Genomic DNA, 14955 nt, shown 5'->3' with positions numbered 1-14955 from the left:
CCTGTTCTGTGTTACCAACAATGATCACGAGCATCCCGTCCCTCAAAGATGTATGAAAAACATTGAGGCCTGTCCATAGAGGAAGGGAAGAATACATTATCCCTAATCCCACGGTGACATAGAACCAGAACACATTATTCAGCCACACATCCACACAGAGATCCCAACGCCAACCTGGAAGGGAGTGATCGTACAAGACAAAAAGGTGCTCTCTTGGACATTGTTTGATCGTTGCTGTTAAACAATTCCAGCTGGGGTGAAGAGTTGCATCCTGGCTGTGTGTGTGTGTGTGTGTGTGTGTGTGTGTGTGTGTGTGTGTGTGTGTGTGTGTGTGTGTGTGTGTGTGTGTGTGTGTGTGTGTGTGTGTGTGTGTGCGTGAAATAACTAGGTGGCGGAGGTTTAACTTCCCAGTGTAAACTGTGTAGTCATGTGTCTTCCTACAGAAATAACTAGGAGGTGGAGGTTTAACTTCCCAGTGTAAACTGTGTAGTCATGTGTCTTCCTACAGAAATAACTAGGAGGTGGAGGTTTAACTTCCCAGTGTAAACTGTGTAGTCATGTGTCCCATAGGGCTCTGGTCAAACATAGTGCACTATATAGAGAATAGGGTCCCCATAGGGCTCTGGTCAAACGTAGTGCACTAATATAGAGAATAGGGTCCCCATAGGGCTCTGGTCAAACGTAGTGCACTATATAGAGAATAGGGTCCCCATAGGGCTCTGGTCAAACGTAGTGCACTATATAGAGAATAGGGTCCCCATAGGGCTCTGGTCAAACGTAGTGCACTATATAGAGAATAGGGTCCCCATATGGCTCTGGTCAAACGTAGTGCGTAGTTCTTGTAGGTTCATGCTCTACAACATCCGCAGAGTACGACCCTGCCTCACACAGGAAGCAGCGCAGGTCCTAATCCAGGCACTTGTCATCTCCCGTCTGGATTACTGCAACTCGCTGTTGGCTGGGCTCCTGCCTGTGCCATTAAACCCTACAACTCATCCAGAACGCCGCAGCCCGTCTGGTGTTCAACCTTCCCAAGTTCTCTCACGTCACCCCGCTCCTCCGCTCTCTCCACTGGCTTCCAGTTGAAGCTCGCATCCGCTACAAGACCATGGTGCTTGCCTACGGAGCTGTGAGGGGAACGGCACCTCAGTACCTCCAGGCTCTGATCAGGCCCTACACCCAAACAAGGGCACTGCGTTCATCCACCTCTGGCCTGCTCGCCTCCCTACCACTGAGGAAGTACAGTTCCCGCGCAGCCCAGTCAAAACTGTTCGCTGCTCTGGCCCCCCAATGGTGGGAACAAACTCCCTCACGACGCCAGGACAGCGGAGTCAATCACCACCTTCCGGAGACACCTGAAACCCCACCTCTTTCAGGAATACCTAGGATAGGATAAAGTAATCCTTCTCACCCCCCCCTTAAAAGATTTAGATGCACTATTGTAAAGTGGCTGTTCCACTGGATGTCTTAAGGTGAACGCACCAATTTGTAAGTCGCTCTGGATAAGAGCGTCTGCTAAATGACTTAAATGTAAATGTTAAATGTAGTGCACTATATAGAGAATAGGGTCCCCATAGGGCTCTGGTCAAACGTAGTGCACTATATAGAGAATAGGGTCCCCATAGGGCTCTGGTCAAACGTAGTGCACTATATAGAGAATAGGGTCCCCATAGGGCTCTGGTCAAACGTAGTGCACTATATAGAGAATAGGGTCCCCATAGGGCTCTGGTCAAACGTAGTGCACTATATAGAGAATAGGGTCCCCATATGGCTCTGGTCAAACGTAGTGCACTATATAGAGAATAGGGTCCCCATAGGGCTCTGGTCAAACGTAGTGCACTATATAGAGAATAGGGTCCCCATATGGCTCTGGTCAAACGTAGTGCACTATATAGAGAATAGGGAGGCGTTTGGGTGATGCATCCAGAGTTGGGTGAGCAGAGCTCTGCAGGATGCTTGACGAGGGTTTAAAAGCTCATATGTTCATACTTACTGTTGGGACATCACACAGCAGATCCCCTGTCTAATAAATTGTGTTACCACAGCGGCAGTCGGCTCCCTGTTTACGTATTTCCCCAAAAACATGACGTCGGTGGGTAATAGAATGTGCTTCTGGATGGAGAGTAAGAAATAAATTCAAATGGATCCTTTCTGGTCATTTGTAATGGCAGAGTTTCATTTCTTAGTGGTTTTGATCGTGTTCAGCACAAGGAGTGCGCAAAGCTGTCATCAAGGCAAACGGTGGCTACTTTGAAGAATCTCAAATATGTTGATTTGTTTAACATTTTTTTTGGTTACTACATGATTCCATATGTGTTATTTCATAGTTTTGACGTCTTCACTATTATTCTATAATGTAGAAAATAGTAGCAATAAAATAAAAAAACTTGAATGAGTAAGTGTGTCCAAACTTTAGACTGGTACTGGTGTATAGTCAAGTATGTTTGGTCTAAGACACTGCTTCTCAGTGCAAGAAGCGTCACTGCAGTACCTGGTTTGAATCCAGGCTGTATCACATCCGGCCGTGATTGGGAGTCCCACAGGGTGGTGCACATTTGGCCCAGCGTCTTCCGGGTTTGGTCGGGGTCGGCCGTCATTGTAAATAAGAATTTGTTCTTAACTTACTTGCCTAGTTAAACAAAGGTTCAATTAAAAATGTAGTACAGTGTAGTCCTCAGACACTGGGTGTCCAATCTAGTCCTCAGACACTGGGTATCCAATCTAGTCCTCAGACAGTGGGTATCCAATCTAGTCCTCAGACTCTGGGTATCCAATCTAATCCTCAGACACTGGGTATCCAATCTAGTCCTCAGACACTGGGTATCCAATCTAGTCCTCAGACACTGGGTATCCAATCTAGTCCTCAGACTCTGGGTATCCAATCTAGTCCTCAGACACTGGGTATCCAATCTAGTCCTCAGACTCTGGGTATCCAATCTAGTCCTCAGACTCTGGGTATCCAATCTAGTCCTCAGACTCTGGGTATCCAATCTAGTCCTCAGACACTGGGTATCCAATCTAGTCCTCAGACACTGGGTATCCAATCTAGTCCTCAGACACTGGGTATCCAACCATGACAAGTAGCGATTGGGTTTTTTCAACAAATATAAAGAGATACCTACCACCAAGATCACTCAACTTGAATATAAATGTTTTACTTGGTGCGTATATTCAATAGTCTCTAGAGAGTTCAACACGTTTGATTTAGTATTTTTAAAGAAACTGAGCCTTTGACGTCGTCCTTTCTAACAGTACACACCTCAGGGTGTTTGTGTTCTAAACAACTTGAGTTGTCCTCCAATGTCTACATGCTACTAACATATCCTCCTTTCATTCTAGCCAAAAGTCCTGTGTGTCTCTTTCTCACAAAACATAAAGGAGGAGAGATTAAAAGGGGTCATTGTTTTGACTTATTAGAGGGAGTTTCCCCGTATTTCATTATTCTCTGAGCTGCTCTGATGATGTCAGGATACGGGTGAATGGTGTCAGTAGACAGGTAACCGACACACACACACTCACAGCTGACTGACTTGGTCCAACCGGGCGTCGGCTGCTGAAGGACCCGCCCTCGTTGGCCCGGCGACTACCATGCCCTGTTCCCCAGTGACATCATCATTGAGCTCGATGCGCCTGGCCCTGCAGAGCCATGTAGTAATCCCACAGTCTCTTTCACTCTCTCTCTCTCTCTCTCTCTCTCTCTCTCTCTCTCTGTCTCTCTCTCTCTCTCTCTCTCTCTCTGTCTCTCTCTCTCTCTCTCTCTCTCTCTCTCTCTCTCTCTCTCTCTCTCTCTCTCTCTGTCTCTCTCTCTCCCTCTCTCTCTCTTTCTCTCGCAGACACAGGCCTCACTCTAACACAGACCTCACTGTTGTTGGATGTTGGGGTGTTACTGTTACTAGACTGGAGGAGGGAGGATCTGGCAAGGGGTTTAAACTTTACAGGCACTGTGCTGTGTGGAAGGATCATGGTCGTGGAATTGAGGGGTTATTTCCCACTGGGCAAAAACTGGTTGAATAAACATTCTTTCCACGTCATTTTAACCCAAAAAATCTATGTGACGAATTTGAATCAACATGGAAAATGAATTAGATTAGAAAAAATTCATCAGCGTAATGGCATTTTGAAAAAAAAATCACACAACTTTTAACCTCAATCCAATGACATGATTTGTTTTTATTTCACGTTAAATTCACGTTAGTTTACAACTCAACTAAAAATGTTTATCAAAACTAGACGTGAACTGACGTCTGTGCCCAGTGGGTTTCCATTTTGAATCTTTTGAAATACCAATCTTTTTGAACGGGAGATGATTTGATTGACACCATTGGCAATGTTTTTACAAACAACAACGTTTATTTTCTTATTTGAGTTATATATGGCAACCATTTACTGGCCTCCAGGCAGCAGATCCTACTAATGTCACGTAATGCACTATATAGGAAATAGGGTGGCATTTGGTACACAGCACCAGCCTCAGTCATCTGATGTCTGAGTGTCTCTCACATCTACAAGTGGGAGTGGTGTATGTAGCATACAGTATTTTATGCTCAGTAAGACATTTGGTACACAGCACCAGCCTCAGTCATCTGATGTCTGAGTGTCTCTCACATCTACAAGTGGGAGTGGTGTATGTAGCATACAGTATTTTATGCTCAGTAAGACATTTGGTACACAGCACCAGCCTCAGTCATCTGATGTCTGAGTGTCTCTCACATCTACAAGTGGGAGTGGTGTATGTAGCATACAGTATTTTATGCTCAGTAAGACATTTGGTACACAGCACCAGCCTCAGTCGTCTGATGTCTGAGTGTCTCTCACATCTACAAGTGGGAGTGGTGTATGTAGCATACAGTATTTTATGCTCAGTAAGACATTTGGTACACAGCACCAGCCTCAGTCATCTGATGTCTGAGTGTCTCTCACATCTACAAGTGGGAGTGGTGTATGTAGCATACAGTATTTTATGCTCAGTAAGACATTTGGTACACAGCACCAGCCTCAGTCGTCTGATGTCTGAGTGTCTCTCACATCTACAAGTGGGAGTGGTGTATGTAGCATACAGTATTTTATGCTCAGTAAGACATTTGGTACACAGCACCAGCCTCAGTCATCTGATGTCTGAGTGTCTCTCACGTCTACAAGTGGGAGTGGTGTATGTAGCATACAGTATTTTATGCTCAGTAAGACATTTGGAGTCGTCAACGGTGTGACATGGGAAGCAACTGCCAATGATTGTTCTACTTGTCCTCCACAGTCAACCCTACTCTCCAGGTCCCCACAGTCAACCCTACTCTCCAGGTTCCTACAGTCAACCCTACTCTCCAGGTCCCCACAGTCAACCCTACTCTCCAGGTCCCACAGTCAACCCTACTCTCCAGGTCCCCACAGTCAACCCTACTCTCCAGGTCCCCACAGTCAACCCTACTCTCCAGGTCCCCACAGTCAACCCTACTCTCCATGTCCCCACAGTCAACCCTACTCTCCAGGTCCCCACAGTCAACCCTACTCTCCATGTCCCCACAGTCAACCCTACTCTCCATGTCCCCACAGTCAACCCTACTCTCCAGGTCCCCACAGTCAACCCTACTCTCCAGGTTCCTACAGTCAACCCTACTCTCCAGGTCCCCACAGTCAACCCTACTCTCCATGTCCCCACAGTCAACCCTACTCTCCAGGTCCCCACAGTCAACCCTACTCTCCAGGTTCCTACAGTCAACCCTACTCTCCAGGTTCCTACAGTTGTACACACTATTAAAAGATCTACAGCCAATCCATGCGTCCCCTTTAGTCACTCTGAATAAATCATATGATTCAGTGTAACTGACTGACTGACAGCTAACAATCATTTATTTCCTCTAAATCCAACACTGATCCCCAACAACTTGCAGCACATCTTCCTTGAATGACTTCAGTCCACACAGTTTGTCTTGCAGCAACAGGCTGCATCGTGAGGTAATAAAGTACTGTAATGGGTTTGATAGGGACCGACTCGACGCTGTGGATGACTTCAGTCCACACTGTTTGTCTTGCTGCATCGTGAGGTAATAAAGTACTGTAATGGGTTTGATAGGGACCGACTCGACGCTGTGGATGACTTCAGTCCACACAGTTTGTCTTGCTGCATCGTGAGGTAAGAAAGTACTGTAATGGGTTTGATAGGGACCGACTCGACGCTGTGGATGACTTCAGTCCACACAGTTTGTCTTGCTGCATCGTGAGGTAAGAAAGTACTGTAATGGGTTTGATAGGGACCGACTCGACGCTGTGGATGACTTCAGTCCACACTGTTTGTCTTGCTGCATCGTGAGGTAATAAAGTACTGTAATGGGTTTGATAGGGACCGACTCGATGCTGTGGATGACTTCAGTCCACACAGTTTGTCTTGCAGCAACAGGCTGCATCGTGAGGTAATAAAGTACTGTAATGGGTTTGATAGGGACCGACTCGATGCTGTGGATGACTTCAGTCCACACAGTTTGTCTTGCAGCAACAGGCTGCATCGTGAGGTAATAAAGTACTGTAATGGGTTTGATAGGGACCGACTCGATGCTGTGGATGACTTCAGTCCACACAGTTTGTCTTGCAGCAACAGGCTGCATCGTGAGGTAATAAAGTACTGTAATGGGTTTGATAGGGACCGACGCTGTGAATGATTTCAAAGTGATCTTCAAGAAGAGGCACCGCTAAGAGTCAGATGCTTCCTCTGCAGCTCATGCAGCACTGCCATATAGCTAAGTGGGTTAAACAATAGCTTCTTTTTCTTTGCGTTATAGCACAATAATCGATGAGGCCAGAGATGTTCCCCAGGGTGTATAGGAACCAGGATGTGCCTCAAAGGCTGTGTAGGATATATACCCAGTTTGGTTTGACTAAATGTGTTCCCCATCAACGAGCAACGTGAAAGGACACAGAGCAGACTCCACCGTGCAGTTCTCTGAACCTCAAAATGTCTTTCTGCGGTACCCGATACCATGAATATAAGAGGTCTGTATCTCCTTTGTTACATGTAAGTACAAACATAATTCACTACATTGAAAACACATTTCCACAACATGTAGATGACAAACCCAATACATATTGTTTTTGGAGGGTAGATCCAGTGTTACCAACCCACATGAGAATGAGAATTATATCAGAAGACAGTACTGAGCATTCATTCATGTACTGATTTGATCCATCTCTCTGAAAGACGTATGGCCACTTCTATGTTGGGAAAAATAAGACGAATAGGAAGAATAATCCCCAATGGACATAGAATCCTGTTCTGTGTTACCAACAATGATCACGAGCATCCCGTCCCTCAAAGATGTATGAAAAACATTGAGGCCTGTCCATAGAGGAAGGGAAGAATACATTATCCCTAATCCCACGGTGACATAGAACCAGAACACATTATTCAGCCACACATCCACACAGAGATCCCAACGCCAACCTGGAAGGGAGTGATCGTACAAGACAAAAGGTGCTCTCTTGGACATTGTTTGATCGTTGCTGTTAAACAATTCCAGCTGGGGTGAAGAGTTGCATCCTGGCTGTGTGTGTGTGTGTGTGTGTGTGTGTGTGTGTGTGTGTGTGTGTGTGTGTGTGTGTGTGTGTGTGTGTGTGTGTGTGTGTGTGTGTGTGTGTGTGTGTGTGTGTGTGTGTGTGTGTGTGTGTGTGTGTGTGTGTGTGTGTGTGTGCGTGAAATAACTAGGTGGCGGAGGTTTAACTTCCCAGTGTAAACTGTGTAGTCATGTGTCTTCCTACAGAAATAACTAGGAGGTGGAGGTTTAACTTCCCAGTGTAAACTGTGTAGTCATGTGTCTTCCTACAGAAATAACTAGGAGGTGGAGGTTTAACTTCCCAGTGTAAACTGTGTAGTCATGTGTCCCATAGGGCTCTGGTCAAACATAGTGCACTATATAGAGAATAGGGTCCCCATAGGGCTCTGGTCAAACGTAGTGCACTAATATAGAGAATAGGGTCCCCATAGGGCTCTGGTCAAACGTAGTGCACTATATAGAGAATAGGGTCCCCATAGGGCTCTGGTCAAACGTAGTGCACTATATAGAGAATAGGGTCCCCATAGGGCTCTGGTCAAACGTAGTGCACTATATAGAGAATAGGGTCCCCATATGGCTCTGGTCAAACGTAGTGCGTAGTTCTTGTAGGTTCATGCTCTACAACATCCGCAGAGTACGACCCTGCCTCACACAGGAAGCAGCGCAGGTCCTAATCCAGGCACTTGTCATCTCCCGTCTGGATTACTGCAACTCGCTGTTGGCTGGGCTCCCTGCCTGTGCCATTAAACCCCTACAACTCATCCAGAACGCCGCAGCCCGTCTGGTGTTCAACCTTCCCAAGTTCTCTCACGTCACCCCGCTCCTCCGCTCTCTCCACTGGCTTCCAGTTGAAGCTCGCATCCGCTACAAGACCATGGTGCTTGCCTACGGAGCTGTGAGGGGAACGGCACCTCAGTACCTCCAGGCTCTGATCAGGCCCTACACCCAAACAAGGGCACTGCGTTCATCCACCTCTGGCCTGCTCGCCTCCCTACCACTGAGGAAGTACAGTTCCCGCGCAGCCCAGTCAAAACTGTTCGCTGCTCTGGCCCCCCAATGGTGGGAACAAACTCCCTCACGACGCCAGGACAGCGGAGTCAATCACCACCTTCCGGAGACACCTGAAACCCCACCTCTTTCAGGAATACCTAGGATAGGATAAAGTAATCCTTCTCACCCCCCTTAAAAGATTTAGATGCACTATTGTAAAGTGGCTGTTCCACTGGATGTCTTAAGGTGAACGCACCAATTTGTAAGTCGCTCTGGATAAGAGCGTCTGCTAAATGACTTAAATGTAAATGTTAAATGTAGTGCACTATATAGAGAATAGGGTCCCCATAGGGCTCTGGTCAAACGTAGTGCACTATATAGAGAATAGGGTCCCCATAGGGCTCTGGTCAAACGTAGTGCACTATATAGAGAATAGGGTCCCCATAGGGCTCTGGTCAAACGTAGTGCACTATATAGAGAATAGGGTCCCCATAGGGCTCTGGTCAAACGTAGTGCACTATATAGAGAATAGGGTCCCCATATGGCTCTGGTCAAACGTAGTGCACTATATAGAGAATAGGGTCCCCATAGGGCTCTGGTCAAACGTAGTGCACTATATAGAGAATAGGGTCCCCATATGGCTCTGGTCAAACGTAGTGCACTATATAGAGAATAGGGAGGCGTTTGGGTGATGCATCCAGAGTTGGGTGAGCAGAGCTCTGCAGGATGCTTGGACGAGGGTTTAAAAGCTCATATGTTCATACTTACTGTTGGGACATCACACAGCAGATCCCCTGTCTAATAAATTGTGTTACCACAGCGGCAGTCGGCTCCCCTGTTTACGTATTTCCCCAAAAACATGACGTCGGTGGGTAATAGAATGTGCTTCTGGATGGAGAGTAAGAAATAAATTCAAATGGATCCTTTCTGGTCATTTGTAATGGCAGAGTTTCATTTCTTAGTGGTTTTGATCGTGTTCAGCACAAGGAGTGCGCAAAGCTGTCATCAAGGCAAACGGTGGCTACTTTGAAGAATCTCAAATATGTTGATTTGTTTAACATTTTTTTTGGTTACTACATGATTCCATATGTGTTATTTCATAGTTTTGACGTCTTCACTATTATTCTATAATGTAGAAAATAGTAGCAATAAAATAAAAAAACTTGAATGAGTAAGTGTGTCCAAACTTTAGACTGGTACTGGTGTATAGTCAAGTATGTTTGGTCTAAGACACTGCTTCTCAGTGCAAGAAGCGTCACTGCAGTACCTGGTTTGAATCCAGGCTGTATCACATCCGGCCGTGATTGGGAGTCCCACAGGGTGGTGCACATTTGGCCCAGCGTCTTCCGGGTTTGGTCGGGGTCGGCCGTCATTGTAAATAAGAATTTGTTCTTAACTTACTTGCCTAGTTAAACAAAGGTTCAATTAAAAATGTAGTACAGTGTATATACAATACCAGTCAAAAGTTTTCTCAAGAAAAACCCTTGAATGAGTAGGTGTGTCCAAATATATATATTTATTTGATTTATTTTTTATATTTTTTATATATTATATTATATCATGGATACTGAGTCAGGAGCATAAGACACTCCAAAGAAAAAAAAAAACTTTACCTAAAATTATTTCCCAATTTTATGTCGATGGCATTGTCCATATCCTCATATGTCCATGTCCTCATATGTCCATGTCTTCATATGTCCATATCCTCATATGTCCATGTCCTCATATGTCCATGTCTTCATATGTCCATATCCTCATATGTCCATGTCCTCATATGTCCATCTCTTCATATGTCCATGTCCTCATATGTCATCTCTTCATATGTCCATATCCTCATATGTCCATGTCCTCATATGTCCATCTCTTCATATGTCCATGTCCTCATATGTCCATCTCTTCATATGTCCATGTCCTCATATGTCCATGTCTTCATATGTCATCTCTTCATATGTCCATGTCCTCATATGTCATGTCTTCATATGTCCATGTCCTCATATGTCATGTCTTCATATGTCATCTCTTCATATGTCCATGTCCTCATATGTCATCTCTTCATATGTCCATATCCTCATATGTCATCTCTTCATATGATCATCTCTTCATATATCCATGTCCTCATATGTCCATCTCTTCATATGTCCATATCCTCATATGTCCATGTCCTCATATGTCCATGTCCTCATATGTCCATATCCTCATATGTCCATGTCCTCATGTGTCCATATGTCCTCATATGATGTCAGAGGGGTGAATCTTAACATCCACTCAAGTCTAATTTTCACTGATATTCTCTCATTGATATCAACGCATTACTAAGAGAACATGTTTAAGAGGAAGTTAAAGGATTGGCCGAATAGTGATCACCATCAACATCATTTATCATATGTACTTTACTGCTTCAGGGAAGTGGTCAAGACCTTCGTTTTAAATCTGTGTACTTACTAGTAGGAAACAGGAACCCATCTCAAACATCATGGTCTCTAATACTGGGGTTCTAAACATCATAGTATCTAATACTGGGGTTCTAAACATCATGGTCTCTAAATACTGGGGTTCTAAACATCATGGCCTCTAATACTGGGGTTCTAAACATCATGGTCTTTAATACTGGGGTTCTAAACATCATGGTCTCTAATGCTGGGGTTCTAAACATCATGGGCTCTAAATACTGGGGTTCTAAACATCATGGTCTCTAATACTGGGGTTCAAACATCATGGCCTCTAATACTGGGGTTCTAAACATCATGGTCTCTAATACTGGGATTCCAAACATCATGGCCTCTAATACTGGGGTTCTAAACATCATGGCCTCTAATACTGGGATTCCAAACATCATGGCCTCTAATACTGGGATTCTAAACATCATGGTCTCTCTAAACTGGGATTCCAAACATCATGGCCTCTAATTTAAACATCATGGTCTCTTAAAAGGGGTATTTTAGCCGTCCACTCAGTTAAGGATGTCACACTCTTAGAAAAAAGGGTTCCAAAAGGTTCTTCGGCTGTCCCCATAGGAGAACCCTTTTTAATTCCTGTTAGAACCTTTTCTGTGTAAAGGGTCCTACATAGAACTCAAACAGGTTTCACCTGGAACCAAAAGGTTCTATATAGCACCCCCCCCCCTAAGAGTGTAGATACGTAACTTCATGATGTGTGGTTGTTTCATCCCTCTCAGATACGTCAGGGTCTCTAGTGAGATGTGAACCGGTAAGGCAGGAAGAGGCCAGTGTGGGCAGGTTTATTTCACCCAGGAGTCACCACTCGATGCCACAGCTGTCAGTTACAATTCAAACCGATGCCGATGGTGACCGATGATCGTTTAATAGAGGTGTTCCACGACTCGCCTGCCTGTTCTTCAAAGGCTTTGGCCCCTTTAGCCTGTTGAACATGCTGAACCTAAAGTCAAGCAGAATCTGGTCCAAAGTCAAAACCCCACCCAATCTGGCACTCCAGGAAGACTCGTAGCAAACACTCAATTTGAAGGAAAATGTATACTATTTGATCCCATGTCCAGCTGGGTCTGAGACGAGAGGCTGAGAGCCCCTGAGGGTGGAAAGGCGACCCTTTGACTGTCTGGTTGTTCTAGGAAGGCTTCTAGAGAGAGTTGCAGGTCAGGGGAGTGATAATGAAGTCAACACGTCAAATCAAATCAAATCAAATCAAATTTTATTTGTCACATACACATGGTTAGCAGATGTTAATGCGAGTGTAGCGAAATGCTTGTGCTTCTAGTTCCGACAATGCAGTGATAACCAACAAGTAATCTAACTAACAATTCTAAAACTACTGTCTTATACACAGTGTAAGGGGATAAAGAATATGTACATAAGGATATATGAGTGAGTGATGGTACAGAGCAGCATACAGTAGATGGTATCGAGTACAGTATATACATATGAGATGAGTATGTAGACAAAGTAAACAAAGTGGCATAGTTAAAGTGGCTAGTGATACATGTATTACATAAGGATGCAGTCGATGATGTAGAGTACAGTATATACGTATGCATATGAGATGAATAATGTAGGGTAAGTAACATTATATAAGGTAGCATTGTTTAAAGTGGCTAGTGATATATTTACATCATTTCCCATCAATTCCCATTATTAAAGTGGCTGGAGTTGGGTCAGTGTCAATATTTGGCAGCAGCCACTCAATGGTGGCTGTTTAACAGTCTGATAGCCTTGAGATAGAAGCTTCTTTTTCAGTCTCTCAGTCCCAGCTTTGATGCACCTGTACTGACCTTCTGGATGATAGCGGGGTGAACAGGCAGTGGTTCGGTGGTTGATGTCCTTGATGATCTTTATGGCCTTCCTGTAACATCGGGTGGTGTAGGTGTCCTGGAGGGCAGGTAGTTTGCCCCCGGTGATGCGTTGTGCAGACCTCACTACCCTCTGAGAGCCTTACGGTTGAGGGCGGAGCAGTTGCCGTACCAGGCGGTGATACAGCCCGCCAGGATGCTCTCGATTGTGCATCTGTAGAAGTTTGTGAGTGCTTTTGGTGACAAGCCGAATTTCTTCAGCCTCCTGAGGTTGAAGAGGCGCTGCTGCGCTTCTTCACGACGCTGTCAGTGTGAGTGGACCAATTCAGTTTGTCTGTGATGTGTATGCCGAGGAACTTAAAACTTGCTACCCTCTCCACTACTGTTCCATCGATGTGGATAGGGGGTGTTCCCTCTGCTGTTTCCTGAAGTCCACAATCATCTCCTTAGTTTTGTTGACGTTGAGTGTGAGGTTATTTTCCTGACACCACACTCCGAGGGCCCTCACCTCCTCCCTGTAGGCCGTCTTTCGTTGTTGGTAATCAAGCCTACCACTGTTGTGTCGTCCGCAAACTTGATGATTGAGTTGAGGCGTGCGTGGCCACGCAGTCGTGGGTGAACAGGGAGTACAGGAGAGGGCTCAGAACGCACCCTTGTGGGGCCCCGTGTTGAGGATCAGCGGGAGGAGATGTTGTTGCCTACCCTCACCACCTGGGGCGGCCCGTCAGGAAGTCCAGTACCCAGTTGCACAGGGCGGGGTCGAGACCCAGGGTCTCGAGCTTGATGACTCTTGGAGGGTACTATGGTGTTGAATGCCGAGCTGTAGTCGATGAACAGCATTCTCACATAGGTATTCCTCTTGTCCAGGTGGGTTAGGGCAGTGTGCAGTGTGGTTGAGATTGCATCGTCTGTGGACCTATTTGGGCAGTAAGCAAATTGGAGTGGGTCTAGGGTGTCAGGTAGGGTGGAGGTGATATGGTCCTTGACTAGTCTCTCAAAGCACTTCATGATGACGGAAGTGAGTGCTACGGGGCGGTAGTCGTTTAGCTCAGTTACCTTAGCTTTCTTGGGAACAGGAACAATGGTGGCCCTCTTGAAGCATGTGGGAACAGCAGACTGGTATAGGGATTGATTGAATATGTCCGTAAACACAGGCCAGCTGGTCTGCGCATGCTCTGAGGGCGCGGCTGGGATGCCGTCTGGGCCTGCAGCCTGCCGAGGGTTAACACGTTTAAATGTCTTACTCACCTCGGCTGCAGTGAAGGAGAGACCGCATGTTTTCGTTGCAGGCCGTGTCAGTGGCACTGTATTGTCCTCAAAGCGGGCAAAAAGTTATTTAGTCTGCCTGGGAGCAAGACATCCTGGTCCGTGACTGGGCTGGGTTTCTTCTTGTAGTCCGTGATTGACTGTAGACCCTGCCACATGCCTCTTGTGTCTGAGCCATTGAATTGAGATTCCACTTTGTCCCTGTACTGACGCTTAGCTTGTTTAATAGCCTTGCGGAGGGAATAGCTGCATTGTTTATATTCGGACATGTTACCAGACACCTTGCCCTGATTAAAAGCAGTGGTTCGCGCTTTCAGTTTCACGCGAATGCTGCCATCAATCCACGGTTTCTGGTTTGGGAATGTTTTTATCGTTGCTATGGGAACGACATCTTCGACGACGTTCTAATGAACTCGCACACCGAATCAGCGTATTCGTCAATATTTTCATCTGACGCAATACGAAACATGTCCCAGTCCACGTGATGGAAGCAGTCTTGGAGTGTGGAGTCAGCTTGGTCTGACCAGCGTTGGACAGACCTCAGCGTGGGAGCCTCTTGTTTAAGTTTCTGCCTGTAGGCAGGGATCAACAAAATGGAGTCGTGGTCAGTTTTGGAAAGGGGGCGGGGCAGGGCCTTATATGCGTCGCGGAAGTTAGAGTAACAATGATCCAAGGTTTTACCACCCCTGGTTGCGCAATCGATATGCTGATAAAATTTAGGGAGTCTTGTTTTCAGATTAGCTTTGTTAAAATCCCCAGCTACAATGAATGCAGCCTCCGGATAAATGGTTTCCAGTTTGCAAAGAGTTAAATAAAGTTCGTTCAGAGCCATCGATGTGTCTGCTTGGGGGATATATACGGCTGTGATTATAATCGAAGAGAATTCTCTTGGAAGATAAT

The sequence above is a fragment of the Oncorhynchus nerka genome, linkage group LG14 (genome assembly GCF_034236695.1).
Source record: "Oncorhynchus nerka isolate Pitt River linkage group LG14, Oner_Uvic_2.0, whole genome shotgun sequence".
NCBI lineage: Eukaryota > Metazoa > Chordata > Actinopteri > Salmoniformes > Salmonidae > Oncorhynchus > Oncorhynchus nerka.
Note: the sequence above shows the minus strand (reverse complement) of the source record.